Source organism: Hippopotamus amphibius, chromosome 12 (assembly GCF_030028045.1).
Source record: "Hippopotamus amphibius kiboko isolate mHipAmp2 chromosome 12, mHipAmp2.hap2, whole genome shotgun sequence".
In the NCBI taxonomy this organism is placed as follows: domain Eukaryota; kingdom Metazoa; phylum Chordata; class Mammalia; order Artiodactyla; family Hippopotamidae; genus Hippopotamus; species Hippopotamus amphibius.
In genome coordinates, this window is record NC_080197.1 from 93,682,468 (window position 1) to 93,702,063 (window position 19,596).

General features: G+C 37.8%; 1 pseudogene; it reads left to right on the plus strand.

The window, feature by feature from the left end:
- Positions 1–2,556: 2,556 nt before the first annotated feature.
- Positions 2,557–2,994, plus strand: LOC130833801 (NADH dehydrogenase [ubiquinone] 1 alpha subcomplex subunit 12-like; annotated as a pseudogene).
- The last annotated feature ends 16,602 nt before the right edge of the window (positions 2,995–19,596 follow it).

Genomic DNA, 19,596 nt, shown 5'->3' on the forward strand with positions numbered 1-19,596 from the left:
GGTTTTCCAACCAGGAAGTAGGTCTATTCACGTAGCTATGTCTTTCATACCACTTCAACTTTCTAGTTTTGGGGTTAGCTCAAGCAATGTCAAACCTGCGACACAGCGCCAGCAGCTTGAGAGTGGGAGTGTCAGTGCAGATCTATTTCTGTGGCAAGTTCAGTACAGGCTGAATTTAAAATATGAAAAACAAAAGTGAGGCTCATGACTATATCACCGAAAGGTGGGGAGGGGATAAAAACACAAGACTTCTACAGAAGCACCATCACCCTCCTCCCAACTGCAATTTATTACAAACGTTTCTCTATTCCAGCTCTTAACATGACGTGCCAAGCTGAAAAAGAGGCAAATCATTGTGAGGTTTTACTGTGCCTGCTTTTAGTAGCCAGCTCTGGTCCTGCCAACCCTTCTATCCTCTCGCCAAATAGAAAGTTGCCACACAGAGGAAATTGTCTTTTGCTGAGTAGGGGAATGGCAAAGTCCCCACAAACTAGGTCTTACTGTCTGCTTGGGGTCCACATGGAAAAGAGAGCGGGGAACTGCTGCTGTGTTTCAGCCTCACACAGATTCTCCAGGATCCCAGGCAGGGGAGGGAGCGGGGATGACCTGGGGGCAGTTGTGTGGGTTTCTTTTTTTAACCTAACTGCCAGAAGTACCTCCACCAATAGCTGGAGTCTAACATCAGTGAGTAAGACTGAAATGACCCAATTATAAAATTAGCATTTCTCGTGTTAGGCAGGCTTGTTTTGTGGCAGTTGCTTCCTGATAGGATGTTAACATAGCCTCTCATATGCCCTTATAGGAATAAAACTTGTGGAAATGCCGCTGTATGGGAATGCTGTTGACGTGGCCTGCTCTCTCCAGGCATTTTCATCCACTGATGTTGGCTGGGCCTCCATCATGACTTAATAGCATGACCATCTTAATTACACCACAACTGGTTTCCAGGAGCAAGAAGAAAACTGGGCATTTTTATTTATAATGAACAAGGAGCTTATAATAAAATATTCTTGTGAACTCAGGGAGGGGGAGGGGAGGGCGATGTAGGAACTAGCCCCCTTTTGTTTCCTGACGGCTACCCTTGGCCTTGCAGCATCTTTTGTCTGCATCTCATGAGCCTTCGTTGTTTGAGCAGTGATTTGCGGTGCATGATTGCTGACAAATTTTCCTTTGTCTTTAAATTCCTATGTCTGCTTTTTTGGCATTTTTATCCTTCCATTTCTTCTTCATGGAATGGACTTCAAGCAGAAATGGAAAATGGTTCTCCTACAGATGAACTCTCGAACTTCCGGCTTTGCAACACAACTCTTATCTGCAACATAAATTCCTTCCTCATTAGACGGGAAGGGGTGTGTAAACTCTTAAGCAGTATTTCATTGACTCAAATTGCCTCCCATTTTTTAGTATAACTTCTCAGTTATATAAGGACTGGAAATTTCCAGAACTGAAAATATATTTTCAAATTTGCATATGATACATCTGCAGACCATGTAATTTTAATTCATTCATTAACCCAATCAATAAAATGTTTATTGACCCAAAACTAGATATTGTAAGTTTAACAACAAACAAAATGGCCTTCCTTGGTGGCACAGTTGTTAAGAATCTGCCTGCCAATGCAGGGTACCTGGGTTCAAGCCCTGGGCGGGGAAGATCCCACATGCAGAGCAACTGAACCCATGCACCACAACTACTGAAGCCCGTATGCCTAGAGACCGTGCTCCGCAACAAGAGAAGCCACCGCAATGAGAAGTGCATGCACCACAACAAAGAGTAGCTCCCACTCTCAACTAGAAAAAGCCTGCATGCAGCCAAAAATAAATAAATCAAATGAACAAGATAAGCACAATCCTTGCCTTCAAGGAGTCAGAATTCATTCTTCCATTCTTTCTTTATTTCACAAGTATTTATTGAGTCTCACAAATCTACTGGACATATTGCCAGGCCTGGAGATATGAAATAATTTCCTGGTCCTTGTGGTATCCCTGATTTCTTAATTTTTTCCTCAGTTCTAATGGCTTATTTTATACAAACTTTCAATTCTACAACTGAAAAACAACTATGATTGCAATTATCAGTAATCCAACACAGTATCTTTCAAAAATTCCAAACTCTATTAATTTTTAGCATTTTTTTCAACTAATTAAATCCAAATCAGGTTTGTTCCATTTGAGACTTCATTAAAATGGAAGTATTTGCTGCTTGAATGCTGTTTTGTAAAGTAAACACAGCCAGAAGGAATAAGCATTGTTAGGCCTTCATTTTCCAGAAGGTTCTGCTTCCCTGCTCTGCTCATTCTAAGTCTTAGAATTTGGCTATAAAATATACATTTGTATATCCATCCTAATGTGTTTCTTAAATGAAGTTTTTATTATGACAATGAAAAGAATTAGTTTTAAATGCGTAAAATCAGCTTCTAATTCTTACCCGAGAAGATGTAACAGGAGTCTAAATAGTCTCCGACATGCGATGTTCTGTTGTGGGCTCCCAGCTGCTCCTGGCAGCTTCCTCCCTGAATGGGTTTTGTGCTGTGCACCCAGGAGGCTGGGCCTGCAGGACTCGATGGAATTCCTGCGTGTCCTGAATGCGGGCTGCAGGGGATTAGCAGCCACTTCGGCCTCCACAGCAATCTATGAATCTTCCTCAGGGCAAACGACGTGAGGATTGGTACATTAGTGGGGAAGACGAATATGGAAATAAACACTCTGAAGACACCCTGAAGTATTTTGGCCATCACTGATGAGTCATACACACTACTGAAATGAATGGCAAAAACACATCATGGGATGTGGATGGAAGCATGGTGCCCCCGGAAACGGCATCCCTGGCTTCACTGTACAATCAATGATCCGCCAACAGCAAGACCACGACTGCTGGTAAGTTCATTTGAACAAACCATAAATTCATCAGAGTAACACTCCAGAACAATATGTAATTTATTCCACTGGAAAGAAGATTCAGGAGTGGGCCCCCCCTTCAACACCTTACAAGTAAAAACAATGAAAAACAAATTAAACACATAAAATATAGGACTTTTCATGTCATTGCACTTGTACTGCTTACTATTAACTTCATTAAAATGGTTTGACTAAGGAAAAAAGTATCAAATTAGAGAGTCAAATCAAAAAGTGGAACTAAAGTATATGGAGATCAAGTCCAAACTACATAGATTCCTCATAAATTACTGATATCAAGGTAGGAAGGAAAGAGATGCAAACGTTGTTGAGAATGTTACTAAAATAACAGGCCCTATGATTGTGCCAACTTGCTGCCTTGAGAGCTTTTGCAGTCTACAGCACAGGCATGGGGAAGGAAAACAGGCTGAGTTCCGGAGCTTCCCTGAGTGGAAGAGACAGAGCTGAATGTCCACAGAGGCTTAAGCAGCTGTAACTCACAGGTCAAATGATGGTAGAAGAGAGAGCTCTGATTTAGGCAGAGAAGAACACAGCTTTTAGTTTGCATAAGACCTACAAATATTTCATCAACTGTCCAGGGGTAGTTGGCTCTAGGGTCTCATCCTGTGTAAAAGAAACAGCTCTCATCTCTTTAGCTGAAATAGCACAGTTTTGCAGCTTGATAGGTAGGGCCTAGGTTCCCAGTTGGTTGCATTTGAAGGAATCCTTTTTCCTGGGTTGAGTACTAACATAATAATTTCTCTTTCGGTCTGGCCAGCTAAATGATGTAGATGGTGAATTGCATCCTAGTATTGGATCAATATGAACAACAGCCTATACCATCTGAGATGAAATTTAACTCTCTTCCTCTGTAGGTTTTGGTGGTTAGAGATGGATCTTCGAAGGCCATCCCAGGTGCCTTTCTCATCCATGATGCCTACTCTTAATCATGTGAATATAAACAATTCACTTTCTCTCATCATAATCATCATATTCTGACTTCCTTTCCTTATTGACATGTCACCAGCATTGATCATCTCACACTTTAAGATCTGAACGTACTTGGTTTTTGTTGTCCATCTTTCGACTCACTAGCTGTCCTTCCGTATATGTGAGGATATGTGTTCTTTGAGAGTGTCTTTCTTGATTCCCCTCATATCATTCTCTCCTGTACTCATTTTAGTGCTAGTGCTTATTGTACTATTCTCTAATTTTATATTAATAGGACTTACTGTACCAGTCTCTACTCACTGCACACATTCTCCCTGTAATGTACAGCCATGTCTCCAACCTCCAACCATAAGGCTAAATTCCCATTGATCTCCAGGGCTCTTGACCAGTATTTCCAGTTGCTTTCTGGATTTTCCTACCTGCATATCCTACAGGTACCAGCATATATGAATGTTTCCTGTTCCTGATTCCAATTAAGAGCACCGCAATTCACCAAGAGACCCAGACCAAACTGCCACCAGCACCACGAGGAAACCTCACCAAGTGCTTAGGCGCGAGTCTCAGGAAGCGACCTTACTCTATGGCTCTTAAATATTACTCAAACCTGGATGCACAGTCCTTTCCCTATTCAGGCTTACACGCATCCTTTTAACATAGAACCCTTTGGAACATAAAATTGACCATTTTAAACCATTCTTTAAAGGAACGTGGGTTCTTTAAAACTTTTTTTTTTTTAAGATTTCCTGTTTAAGCAGAACAGAGAACAGAAACGAGAACATCCTTTTCTTCACATATAGAAATAAAAAATAAAACATAAGAAAACATTTTAATACAGAGCTGAGCTCAAAAGACAAAAAGGGAAATCCACCAGAAACAAAGCAGGACTCAAAGCCAGAACATTAAACTCGAGAGCTGAAATGATAGTGCAGCCTGGTGTTATGTTGGACATATTTGGCCAAGGGAAAATATCCAAGTAGTGATAGAAAATACGGCCTTGAGGCCACACACGTCATGAAGATGAGTTCACAACATAAGAAGAGATGATTTGCTGAGAGAATCAACAAATGTAACAGAGAGATTAGCACTACCAAGAATATGGGATTAAATAACAAAGTGCTTATAAAACTATCTCCTTAAAACTATTAAGGAGGTAAAACATTAAGAAAGAAGGAAAGGGCAGTATTTTTTAAATGGCAATGTAAAAAAGATAAATTTTAATATCATAAGACGAAAGATTTAGTAACTGAAATTAAAAATGCAATGAGCTGGAGAACAGCAGTTTAAATATAGTAGAAGAAAGAATTGGTGAATTAGAATATAGCTGAGAAAATTATGCGTAAAGGAGCCCAGAAAAGTAAAGAGATAGAAAATAGAAAAGAAAGGTTAAAGTATAATGAGATCTATCTGAAGGACAGAATAGAAACCCGGCATATATCTAATAGAAATTAAAATGAAAGAGATGAAGTATTTGAAGAGGTAATAACTGAGAAACACTTAGAATTGACAAAAAGCATGAATTCTCAGATTTAAGGCTGGGACTCAGGAGAGATCGTCACCAGAAAAAAGAAGAGCTCAAATTTAATTGTCAAATTTAAGAAGCATATCAGAGGGCATAAATAAAAACCAATATCCCTGCTATATACATGAGAATGAAACTGCAAAATATCAACATAATCAAAATCTTTTTCTGAGTTAAACTATAGTTGATTTACAATACTGTGTTAGTTTCAGGTGTACAGCATCGTGAGTCAGTGTTTTTGCATATTATGTTCCATTATAGGTTATTACAACATAATGAGTATAATTCCCTGTTTTATATATGAGTTTGTATCTGTTAATCCCATGCCCTTAATTTGTCCCTCCCCCCTTCCCTCTCCCTTTGGTAACCACAGCCTGTTTTCTATATCTGTGAGTCTACTTCTGTTCTGCATATACGTTTGTTTGTATTATTTTTTAGATTCCACATATAAGTGATATCACACAGTATTTTTCTTTCTCTGTCTAATTTTGCTTAGCATAATGCCCTCCATGTATATCTGTGTTGCTGCAAAAGGCAAAATTTTGTTCTTTTTTAAGGCTGAGTAGTATTCCATTGTATATATATATAGCACATATTCTTTATCCATTTATCTGCTGACAGACACTTAGGTTGTTTCCATATGTTGGCAATTGTAAATAATGCTGCTATGAACATTGGGGTGCATGTATCTTTTTGAATCAATGTTTTTGTTTTTGTTTTCTTTTTTCAGACACACACCCAGGGGTGGAATTGCTGGGTCATTTGGTGAAAGCACTTGTGAATTAACATCATATCACCCCTTTTTTAACTATGGGAATTGTACCGTAGATATTAAACAGAAATGAAAGAGATTTAAAAAGGGAGACAGTGTGATGTTGCAGGGACAAAGCAAGATTACAAATTTGCTATGTAATGTATCATATTGAATATACCATAAATTCCACTGTCTTGGGTTTTTTTTATTTTTTTATTGTGGTAAAAGTCACATAATATAAAACATACTATTATTAACCATATTTAAATGTACAGTTCCGAGGCACTAAGTACCTTCACATTGCTGTGCAACTCTCATCTTCATCCTTCTCCTGAATTTTTCACCTTCCTAAACTGAAACTCTGTCCCAATTAAACATTAACTCCCTACTCCCCCTCCCCATCCCCTTCAATGCCCTGGACCCTGGCATCTACCAGTGTACCTTCTGTTCTAAGTACCTCATATAAGTGGAATCAAACAGTATTTGTCTGTACCCGATGTATATTGGAATGCATTTTTTAAAGTTAATATATGTCCTACAAACAGATTGTACCGTTCTCCCCCCATGCTGTATAGTAGGCCCTTACCAGCCATCTACTTCATACATAGTAGTGTATGTATATCAATCCCAATCTCTCAATCCATCCCACCCCCACCTTGGTGTCCATATGTTTCTTCTCTACATCTGTGTCTCTATTTCTGCTTTGCAAATAGTTCATCTGAACCATTTTTCTAAGTTTCACATATATGTGGAAAATACAATATTTGTTTTTCTCTTTCTGACTTACTTCACGCTGTATGGCAGTCTCTATGTCCATCCACATCTCTGCAAATGGCACTATTTCATTCATTTTTATGGCTAAATAATATTCTATTGTATATATGTATCACATCTTCTTTATCCATTCCTCTGTTGATGAACATTTAGTTGCTTTCATGTCCTGACTATTGTAAATAGTGCTGCAATGAACATCAGAGTGCATGTATCTCTTGGAATTATGGTTTTCTCCAGGTATATGCCCAGGAGTGGGATAGTTGGGTCATATGGTAACTCTATTCTTAGTTTTTTGAGAAACCTCCATACTGTCCTCCATAGTGGCTGTATCAATTTACATTCCCACCAACAGTGTAAGAGGGTTCTCTTTTCTCCACACCCTCTCCAGCATTTATTGTTTGTAGTTTTTTTGATGATGGCCATTCTGACCAGTGTGAGGTAGTACCTCATTGTAGTTGTGGTTTGCATTTCTCTAATAATTAATGAATTTGAGCATCTTTTCATGTATCTCCCGACAACTGTATGTATTCTTTGGAGAAAAGTCTATTTAGATCTTCCACCCATTGTGTTGTTTCATTTTTTGATATTGAGCTTCATGAGCTGTTTGTATATTTTGGAGATTAATCCCTTGTCAGTTGCTTCATTTGCAAATATTTTCTCCCATTCTGAGGGTTGTCCTCTCACCTTATTTATGGTTTCCTTTGCTGTGGAAAAGCTTTTAAGTTTAATTAGGTCCTATTTGTTTATTTTTGTTTTTATTTCCATTACTCTAGGAGGTGGGTCAAAAAGGATCTTGCTATGATTTATGTCATAGAGTGTACTGCCTGTGTTTTCCTCTAAGAGTTTTATAGTGTCTGGTCTTACATTTAGGTCTTTAATCTATTTTGAGTTTGTTTTTGTGTAAGGTGTTAGGGAGGATTCTAATTTCATTTACATGTAGCTGTCCAGTTTTCCCAGCACAACTTATTGAAGAGACTGTCTATCTCCATTGTATAGTCTTGCCTCCTTTGTCATAGATTAGGTGACCATAGATGTCTGGGTTTATCTTTGGGCTTTCTATTCTGTTCCATTGATCTATATTTCTGTTTTTGTGCTGGTACCATACTGTCTTGATTACTGTTGCTTTGTAGTATAGTCTGATATCAGGGAGCCTGATTCCTCCAGCTCTGTTTTTCTTTCTCAAGATTACTTTAACTATCCAAGGTCTTTTGTGTTTCCATACAAACTGTAAAATTTTTTGTTCTAATTCTGAGAAAAATGTCATTGGTAATTTGACAGGGATTGCATTGAATCTGTAGATTGCTTTAGGTAGTATAGTCATTTTCACAATATTGATTCTTCCAAGAACATTGTATCTCTCCATCTGTTTGCATTATCTTTGATTTATTTCATCAGTACCTTACAGTTTTCTGAGTACCAGTCTTTTGCCTCCTTCGGTAGGTTTATTTCTAGGTATTTTATTCTTTTTGTTGCAATGGAAAATGGGACTGTTTCCTTAATTTCTTTTTCTGACCTTTCGTTCCTAGTGCATAGGAATGCAAGAGATTTCTCTGTATTAATTTTGTATTCTACAACTTTACCAAATTCATTTTCTATGTAGAGTATCGTATCATTTGCAAACAGTGACAGTTTTACTTCTTCTTTTCCAATTTTTATTCCTTTTGTTTCTTTTTCTTCTCTGATTCCCATGGCTAGGACTTCCAAAACTATGTTGAATAACAGTGGTAAGAGTGTACATCCTTGTCTTGTTCCTGATCTCAGAGGAAATGATTTCAGTTTTTCACCATTGAGAATGATGTTTGGTATGGATTTGTCATATATGGCCTTTATTATTTTGAAGTTGGTTCTCTCTATGTCCTCTTTCTGGAGAGTTTTTATCATAAATGGGTGTTGAATTTTGTCAAAAGCTTTTTCTGCATCTATTGAGATGATCATATGGTTTTTATTCTTCAGTTTGTTAATATGGTGTATCACATTGATTTATTTGCATTTATTTAAAAATCCTTGCATCTCTGGGATAAAACCCACTTGATCATGGTGTATGATCCTTTTACTGTGTGGCTAGATTCTGTTTGCTAGTATTTTGTTGAAGATTTTTGCATCTATGTTCATCAGTGATATTGGTCTGTAATTTTCTTTTGTGTGTTTGTGATATCTTTCCCTGGTTTTGGTATCAGGGTGATGGTGGCCTCATAGAATGAGCTTGGGAGTGTTACTTCCTCTGAAATTTTTTGGAAGAGTTTGAGAAGGATGGGTGTTATCTCTTCTTTAAATGTTTGAAAGAATTCACCTGTGAAGCCACCTGGTCTTGGACTTTTGTTTGTTGGAATATTTTAAATCATAGTTTCAATTTCATTACTTGTGATTGGTCTGTTCATCTTTTATATTTCTTCCTGGTTCAGTCTTGGAAGGTTGTACCTTTCTAAGAATTTGTCCATTTCTTCCACATTATCCATTTTTTTGGTATATAGTTACTTGTAGTAGTCTCTTATGATCCTTTGTATTTCTGTGGTGTCAGTTGTAACTCCTCCTGTTTCATTTCTAATTTCATTGATTTGAATGCTCTCCCTTTTTTTCTTGATGAGTCTGGCTAAAGGTTTATCAATTTTGTTTATCTTCTCCAAGAATGGCTTTTAGTTTCATTGATTTTTGCTATTGTTTTCTTTGTTTCTATTTCATTTATTTTTACTCTGATTTTTATGATTTCTTTTCTTCTACTAACTTTGGGTTTTGTTTGTTCTTCTTTCTCTAGTTGCTTTAGGTGTAAGACTAGGTTGTTTATTTGAGATTCTTCTTGTTTCTTGAGGCAGGATTGTATTGTTATAAACTTCCCTCTTAGAACTCCTTTTGCTACATCCCATATGTTTTGGGTCATTGTGTTTTCATTGTCATTTGTTTCTAAGTATTTTTATTTCCTCTTTGATTTCTTCTGTGATCTCTTGGTTATTTAGTAGCATATTGTTTAGCCTCCATGTGTTTGTGTTTTTTACAGGTTTTTTCCTGTAATTGATTTCTAATCTCATAGCATTATGATTGGAGAAGATGTTTGATATGACTTCAATTTTCTTAAATTTATTGAGGCTTTATTTGTGACCCAAAATGTGCTCTATCCTGCAGAATGTCCCATGTGCTTTCAGATGGAATGTCCTATAAATGTCAATTAAGTATACCTGGTCTAATGTGTCATTTAAGGCTTGTGTTTTATCATTAATTTTCTGTCTGGATGATGTGTCCATTGGTGTAAGTGGGAGGTTAATGTCTCCCACTATTATTGTGTTACTGTCAATCTCCCCTTTTATGGCTGTTAGCATTTGCTTTATGTATTAAGGTGCTCCTACATTGGGTGCATAAATATTTATAATTGTTATATCTTCTTCTTGGATCAATCCCTTGATCATTATGTAGTGTTCTTCCTTGTCTCTCGTAACAGTCTTTATTTTAAAGTCTATTTTGTTTGATATGAGTATTGCTACTCCAGCTTTCTTTTCATTTCCGTTTGCATGAAATATCTTTTTCCACTGTAAATTACATCAAACCTCTGCCTCCCCAGGTGGGCCTCCAAGACCTTAGGTAGGTCTCTGGACCTGCTGTGTCACCCCCACCTCTGTGTGTGTTCCTTTCACCAGCATCTGCTCCTGAAGCTGGCCCAGAGCACAAGTGCCCATGTAGGCCAGCTAGGGTACAGGCTTCCATGGGTGAGTCCACAAGGGTCAGTGCAGCTGGAGGAGGTTTTAGTCTTCTACGCCCTCCCCAAGGAGAGCAGTTTCCTGTAGGTCTCCACCATCACATCCCTCTACAAGGCCCTCTGAGCTGGGTCCAGTCATTCCCACTCCTCCTGAGTGAGTTCGATGGCCACATCCTCAAAGATCAACCATTCCAAAGAAACTTTCCAATATATAAGAAAAGGAGAAGAAAGCACAAAGGCCTGGAATAAATGCTGTGTACCATGACCTTGGCTCTGGGCTCTCCACTTTCCCACTCTTGCCACTTTTATTCAACATAGTTTTGGAAGTCCTAGCCACAGCAATCAGAGGGGGAAAAAAAGAAAAAAAAAGGAATCCAAATTGAAAAGGAAGAGGAAAAACTGTCACTGTTTGCAGATGACATGATGCTTTACATAGAAAATCCTAAAGATGCCACCAAAAAACTATTAGAGCTCATCAATGAATTTGGTAAAATTAAAGGATACAAGATTAATATACATAAATCTATTCAATTTCTATACACTAACAGCAATGTATCAGAACGAGAAATTAAGGAAACAATCCCATTTACCATCAGATCAAAAAGAATAAAATACCTAGGAATAAGCCTACCAAAGGAGGCATAAAATCTGTACTCTGAAAACTATAAGACACTGAGAAAAGAAATTGAAGGCAACACAAACAGATTGAAAGAAAGATATACCATGTTTTTGAATTGTAAGGATCAATATTGCTAAAATGACCATATCACTCAAGGCAATTTACAAATTCAATGCAATCAAAATACCAATGGCATTTTTCACAGGATTAGAACAAGTAATTTTAAAATTTTTATGGAACCACAAAAGGCCCAGAATTGCCAAAGCAATCCTGAGAAAAAATAACAAAGCTAAAGTTATAACCCTTCCTGACTTCAGATTGTACTACAAAGCTACAGTAATCAAAACAATATGTTACCAGCACAAAAACAGCCACATAGATCAATGGAACAGGATAGAGACCCCAGAAATAAACACACATACTTATGGCCAATTAATCTATGACAAAGGAGGCAAGAATATACAATGGAGAAACAACAGTTTCTTGAATAAATGGAGCTGGGAAAACTGGACAACCATATGTAAAAGAATGGATTTAGAACTGTCTCTTACACCATTTACAAAAATAAATTCAAAATGGATTAAAGACCCAAAGGCAAGATCAGAAACCATAAAGCTCCTTGAGGAAAACATAGGCAGAATGCACTTTAACATAAATCACAGCATATTTTTAGGATTTTTCTCCTAAAGAAAATAAAAGCAAAAATAAACAAATGTGACCTAATTAAACTTAAAAGCTTTTGTGCAGCAAAGGTATCTATCAACAAAATATAAAGACAACCTACTACATGGGGAAAAAATTTGCAAAAGATATGACAAATAAGGGATTAATATCCAGCATCTATAAACAGCTTATACAATTCAACATCAAAAATACAAAGAACCTGATTTAAAAATAGGCAGAAGAACTGAGTGGACATTTTTCCAAAGAAGAAATGCAGATGGCCAACAGGCACATGAAAAGGTGCTTGAAGTTGCTAGTCATCAGAGAAATGCAAATCAAAACCCCAGTGAGATATCACCTCACACCTGTCAGAATGGCTATCATCAGAAAGAACACAAATAACAAATTTTGGCAAGGATGTGAAGAAAACAGAACCCTCCTACACTATAGGGGGGAGTGTAAATTGGTACAGCCACTGAGGAAAACAGTATGAAGTTTCCTTTAAAACTAAAAATAGAATTACCATGAGATGATCATGATTTTTATCTTTCCTTTCATTAATGCGGTGTATCAGTATCACATTGATTGATTTGCTTATGTTGAACCATACTTGTGACCCTGGAGTAACTCCAACTTGATCATGGTGTATGATCCTTTTTATGTATCATTGGATTCGGTTTGCTAATATTTTATTCAGGATTTTTGCATCTATATTCATCAAAAATATTGGCCTGTTACTTTATTTTTTGGTAACATCGTTGTCTGTTTTTGGTGTCTGGATAATGGTGGCCTTGTAGAATAAATTTGGGAGTGTTCTGTCCTTTTCAGTTTTTTGCAATAGTTTGAGAAAATAGTGAAGAATAGTCTTTACATGTTTGGTACAATTCCATTGTGAAGCTATCTAGTACTAGTTTTTTGTTTGCTGGGAGTTTTTTTTTAATTATTATTACAGATTCAATTTCATGTCTAGTGATCAGTCTCTTTAAATTGTCTGTTTCTTCTTGATTCTGTCTTGGCAGGCTGTTTATTTCTAGAAATTTGGCCATTTCTTCTAGGTTGTCCAATTTGTTGGCATACAACTGTCTGTAGCCCTTTTATGACTTCTCTTTCGTTTCTTTTGTTTATTTGGGTCTCCTCTTTTCTTCTTGATGAACGTGGCCAAAGTTTTATCAAGTTTATTTATCCTTTCAAAAAAACAGCTCTTTGTTTCATTGATATTCTTTATTGTTCCTTGGTCTCTATTTTAATTGTTTCCTCTCGTATATTTATTTCCTTCCTTCTGCTGACTTTGGGCTTTGCTTGTTCTCCTTTTTCTAATTCCTTTAGATGGTAGGTTAGATTGTTTATTTGAGATTTTTCACGTTTCTTGAGAAAGGTCAGTATCACTATGAACTTCTCTCTTAAAACTGATTTTGCTGTTTCCCTTAGATTTTGAAAAGTTGTGTTTCCATTTCTGTTTAACTCAAGACATTTTCTGATTTCCTCTTTGATTTTTTTGACCCATTGGTTTTTCAGTAGTGTGTTGTTTGGTCTCCATGTGTTTATTCATTTCCCATTTTTCTTTTTTGTTGATTTCTACTTGCATACCATTGTGGTTGGGAAAAAGTACTTGATATAATTTCTATCCTATTAAATTTATTGAGGCTTGTATTGTGACCAAGCATGTAAACTATCCTGGAGAACATTCCATGTGCACTTGAGGAGGATGTGTATTCTAATTTTGGGAGGTGTAGTGTCCCATAGATGTCAACTAAGTCCAACTGCTCTATTGTGTCATTTAAGACCACCATTTCTTTATTGATTTTCTGTCTGAATGATCTGTCCATTGGTGTCCGTGGGATGTTAATGTCTTCTACTGTTATTGTATTATTGTCAATTTCTCCCTTTATGTCCATTTAGTATTTTCTTTAAATATTTCACTGATCCTGTTTTGGGTGCATAATTGTTAACAAGTATAATATCCTCTTCTTGTATTCATCCCTGCATCATTATATAATGCCCTTGTTTGGCTTTTGTTACAGCATTTGTTTTAAAGTCTATTTTGCCTGATATGAGTATTGCTACCCCTGCTTTCTTAGTATTTCTGTTTGTATGAAATATTTTTTCCATCCCCTCATTTTCAGTCTGCTTGTGTCTCTCACCCTGAAATGAGTCTCCTATAGGCAGCAAGGTGGGTCTTTTTTTATCCAGTTAGCCACACTATGTCTTTTGACTGGAGCATTTAGTCCATTGAGATTAAAAGTAATTATTGATAAGTATTTGCTTATTGCCATTTTATTACTTGTTTTCCAGTTGTTTTTGTTGTTCTTCTATGTTCATTTCTTCTTCCTTTTGTTTCTCTTATTGCGTTTCAATGATTTTCTCTTGTAGTATGCTTGGATTGCTTTCTTTTTTGGTTTTCGTGTATATTGGAGGTTTCTGGTTTGTGCTTACCATGGGATTCATATATGTTGACCCATAATCATATTTACTTTCTTTAAATTGATAGTCATTTAAGGTCAAACACATTCTAAAAAGTTCTACATTTTTACTCCCCTCTTCCACATTTTGTGTTTTTGATGTCATATTTTACACCTTCATTTTAATTCCTTTACTATTTATTGTAGTTATAGCTGCTTTTATACTTTTTATCTTTTAATCTACATATTGCCTTATTTAAGTGATCTTCAACCCTTACTATACATTTGTTGTTCCTATTGGGATTTTCCCTTTCCTATAGATTCGTACCTCTTTTCCATTTAGAGAAGACCCTTCAACATTTCTTTTAGGGTAGATTTAGTATTGCTGAATTCTTTTAGTTTTTTGCTCTTCTGAGAAATTCTTTATCTCTCCTCCTATTCTAAATGATAATCTTGCTGGGTAGAGTATCCTAGGTTGCAGGTTTTTTCCTTTCTTTGAATATATAACACCACTCCCTCCTGGCCTACTAAGTTTCTGCAGTGAAATCAGCTAATAGCCCTATGGGGATTCCCTTCTCTTTGTTCTTTTTTTCTCTTGCTGCCTTTAGAAGTCTCTCTTTATCTTTAACTTTTGCCATTTTAATTATGATATACCTTGGTGTGGGTCCTTTTGGATTCATCTTGTTTGGGACCATACGTGCTTCCTGTATCTGTATGTCTATTTCCTTCTTTAGGTTTCAGAAGTTTTCAGCCATAACTTCTTCAAATATATTTTTTAATCCCTTTCTCTCTCTCTTCTCCTCCTGGGCCCCCAATACTGTGAATGTCATCGTGTTTTATGTTATTCCATAGATCCCATATATTGCTTTAGTTTTTAACTTGCCTTTCTGTCTGCTGTTCTGATTGAATGATTTGCATTATTCTATCTTCCAGATCACTTACTCATTCTTCTGTGTCATTTTGCCTGCTATTCATTGTTTCTACAGTGCTTCTCATCTTAGATGTTGAATATCTATTTTTGACTGGGTCTACTCTATATTTTTTAGCTCCTTGTTAAAATGATCTGTGCTTAGGTCAATTCTTTTCATAATTCAGTCAGCATTTTTATTCCTAACATTTTGAATTCATTGTCTGGTAGACTGATTATCTCTGTTTCATTCTTTTTTCTCCAGGGGTTTTCTCTTGTTCTTTCAGTTGAGAGTAGTTTATTTGCCTTTTCATTTTACTTAAATGTCTTTGTCACTATGAATTTAGGTGAAATAGTTGTCTATTGTGGTCTTGAAGGGGTGTTCTTATGTGGAAGGCTTTCTATGTAGACTGCATGTGCCCAATGCCTTTGGTGGGAGGGCTGGATTTGATAAGGATGCCAGTCACATTCTTCCTCAGGGTGTACTGGCTGCCCTATCACCTTGGTAAGGAGTGTGGCTAGTGATGGAGGAGCTAAAGCCTGCGCAGGGTATGAGGCAGGACTTCTTCTCTGCACAGTGGCCCTCACCACCCTATCAGGGACATGGTCTGCTCACAAGTTGCTGGAGTGGAAGCCCTGAGGGTTGGGTTCAAGTTGGTTTTATTCCCTTTAAGTGTGTGCTTTTCCTTCTCTGCACACTGAGGCATTTGCCCCAAAGCAAGAGCAATCTTGCTCTTACAAGGTTCCGATGCACTGCCTGTGAAGGCATCTTTGGCTCTACTCAGACGCAGCCCGAGTTTGCATCTCTTCCCCTGTCATGGTCACCCCGGATCTAGAGTCAGGCTGTGGTATGGAGTAGGCAGGGCTGGAGTGTCTGCTGTGCTGGAACTGGGGAACACAGCACGGTAGTTGTGGAAAGTCAAGCAGCTGTACGACCATCAGAAGTCTGGGCTGCTTCTGAGGCAGCGGAGTGAGTGCCAGTAATGACCACTGCCACCCAGACTAACCACGCTCCAGTCCCCCAGGTCATCTCTGCATTACTAGGGTGATTCTTTTCTCAAGTCCAGGCCATCCTAGATCCAGTGCCGAGCTACGGTACCGAGTGAGCAGAGCCAGGGCATTCACTCAGCTCAGACTGGGGAGTGCAGCAAGGTGGCGGCTGCTGGGGAGACGTCTCTCTGCCCTGCTTGGGGGCAAGACATAATCCAGGCACTCCTTACGAGTGGAGTCTAGGCTTCTCCAGCCTTTCTATCTGTCCTAGTGGTTCTCCCATCAGCCAAGGGGGCTTATCTCCTATGCGTAGGCCTCCAGGGCTGAATGCCCAGTCTGGGGCTCTGCCCTGTCTCTCCCCAGGACAAGTGTCCACCTGTGCAATCTCTCTTTTCCTCTTAGTCTCCTCCCAGGGGCATCGGTCCTGACCTGATGCTCTTCTTCCTGTCCTACCTGCTTATGTGTATATCGTTCTTACAGTGTTGGCTGTATAGGAGTTCTTCTGCCAGTTTCCAGTTAGTTTTCTGAGAAAATTGTTCCACATGTAGATATATTTTTAAAGTGTTTGTGGGGGGAGGTGAACTCCACCTCTTCGTACTCTGCCATCTTCATCTCCTCGACATAATAAAAATCTTAATACAACCAGAGAAAAAGAAAGATAACCAAAAAAGGAATAATAGCTAGTGTGGTAGCATACTTCTCACCAACCATAGTAGATGCCGGAAGATTACAAAAACAAAAAACAATAAACAAAAACAAAACAAAACAAAATTTTTTAATGTTCATGGAAAAATAACTATTATAACCAGGAAAAAAGTGGCACACTCAACTTGGCAATTGAGGAGATTTCAATGAAAGGAGTAGCCACAAAGGTAAGGGTAGGATTTAGAAAAAGCATCAAGGGTTGTTATATTACCATAGGCTTAGGCTTAATAGTGCTGGGAATGATACAGCCCTTAAACCTGAAGAAATAAGAGGGAGGAGCAATTACTGTAACTTGTAGAAAGCTGGTGGGGAAGACCACCTAATGGTAGCTTTGGCCTTTGGTCAAGGGAAGCAGTCAACCTATAGTAACCCATCAGAGAAGAGGAAATAAATAACCCATTCTCCTCCTTCTCTCTCCAGTGGGAGACTCCAGTGCCACAGCCACCCGTTGCTTTAACCAATTTGAAGTCGAAGAGACATTGATTCAGTTTGCACAGATCAGCTTCTTGGACAGTGAGAAGGATGTAGAAAGGTGGAGAGTAAGTCTAGTTTAGGCAAAAAAAAATGATACCCAGTCCAGCTGTCATCCCGAATGCTGTACAAACCAAACTTTCAAATCTGAGGTCAAAATAAAGATTTTTCCAAATGAAGACTGAGTGATTTTAATGTACCAGATACCTGAAATAGCTTGAATATATGTACTTCAAAATGAAGAAAATAAGCCCAAAAGAAAATGATAATTTAAAGATAAATTAGCAAGCAATAAAATCTGTAAACTTTTAGTAAACCTACACAATTATAGATTATTAATATAATAATAGTAATGTTATTCATACTATTAATGGGGAGGGGTAAAAGCAATGCCAAACAATTATCTGGGATATTAAAGGTAATGGTGATTAATGATAAGGCTTGTATTGGTTAGAAGAAAGACAGAGATATTGATTAATTTTTTTTGGGGGGGGGTACACCAAGTTCAATCATCTGTTTTTATACACATATCCCCGTATTCCCTCCCTTCCTTGACTCCCCCCGCCTCGAGTCCCCCCCACCCTCCCCGCCCCAGTCCTCTAAGGCATCTTCCAACCTCGAGTTGGACTCCCTTTGTTATACAACAACTTCTCACTATCTATTTTACAGTTGGTAGTATATATATGTCTGTGCTACTCTCTTGATTAATTTTTTACTTAACCCTTGATGTTAAAAAATTCAATGCTAACTACAAAAAGAATAGAAATAGAATGTTTAATTTCTAGATAAGTAAAGAGAAAACAGGGAATGATGAAAATGTAATCCATCCAGGTAAAAAGCAGAAAGACAGGAGGGGGGAAGAGGGGGAGGAAAGGCATGGTAAATGGAAAACAGAATAAAATAGTAGAAATAAATTCGAATATAAAAATAGGGAAGATGATTGTGCAAGATAATTTAAATGTAAATGAAGTCATCCTTCCCCTTAAAAGACAAAACAAGTGTCCTACAATGGTTTCTTAGTATCTTTCCAAGCACTTTTGCAACAATACACATGCAAGGCTCTGCCTGGCTCTGAATATTACAGGATTCTTTTGACTGTAAATTACAGAAACCCAGCTCAGACTTGTTGAAGCAGAAAAGGAAGTGGAATTATTTATTTGTTCACATAATCCAGAAGAGGAGAGTGAGAAGTAACTGGAACAAGAGACTTAAACCACCCCAGGAAGGTTTTCTTTATTTCCAGAGTGCCATGGCTGACTCTTCCTTGCAGGGTTCAGCACTTCTTTCTCAGGGTTCTGATAACTACTTGCATATAACTGTATAATAGCAGTTACTCCATTGCTCTGATTATTCATTTACATGCCTGTGTCCCTGTCCCAGTTACCCAATCCTTTGGGAACAAATACTGTGTTCTCTTCATCTTCATATTCTTATCCTCTAGCATAGTTCCTGACACAGAGTAGTCAGCTAATAAAGGCTTAATGGAAAAAAAAGTGAACAAATGTCTCAGATGCTTCTTATTTCTATACATGTTCTCTCTCCGCTATTAGAATGTCAGCTGCTTTAGGTGGTCTCATTCCAAATGTTTCTACATTCAATTCTAGTGCTTCACACACAGAAGGCAGCCAACATATATTGGGTGATTGGGTGAAGGAATAAAAAGGACTTACTTCCTTCTTTTTAAAGATAAGTGGCCTGTACATATTAAATGCTATAATGTGTATGTTCAGCTTTAAAATTTTCCAACATACTTCTGAAGTTACGAGGTTATAACAAGCTGCTTTGTAACAAACACTGTGGTCAGGAAGTGCTGACTCAGCTGGAGCAGGACTGGATGAAGCCATGTCCTCTTTCTGCACCCCAGATCCAAAGCTGTCTATACAAATAGGAGCTCAGCCTCCACACGGGCTCTTTCCACCACAGTTCAGGGCTTCCTCCATGTTCTCTACAAAGACACTTTCCAGCTGCATCAGTAATGTTGAAAATCACCACATCAGTCAACAAAGGAATATTACCCATTTGCTCTAATATGGCTGGAAAGGATATTGATTGAACTTGACAATATTTAAGTAGAATGTTAATTTGTAGAATTAGCAAAAGCAAAGAATAAAAGGCCATCAATTAGTAGAAATGTAGGTAATCCAATGAAAGATTAACAGAGGCGGGGGTTTGGACAGGGCATAAAATAAGTGTGGGCAGGGTGAAGCTTGTCTGGTTCAGCAAATTCTCCTCCTCCTGGTTTCTCCACCTTCCTAATAGACATTA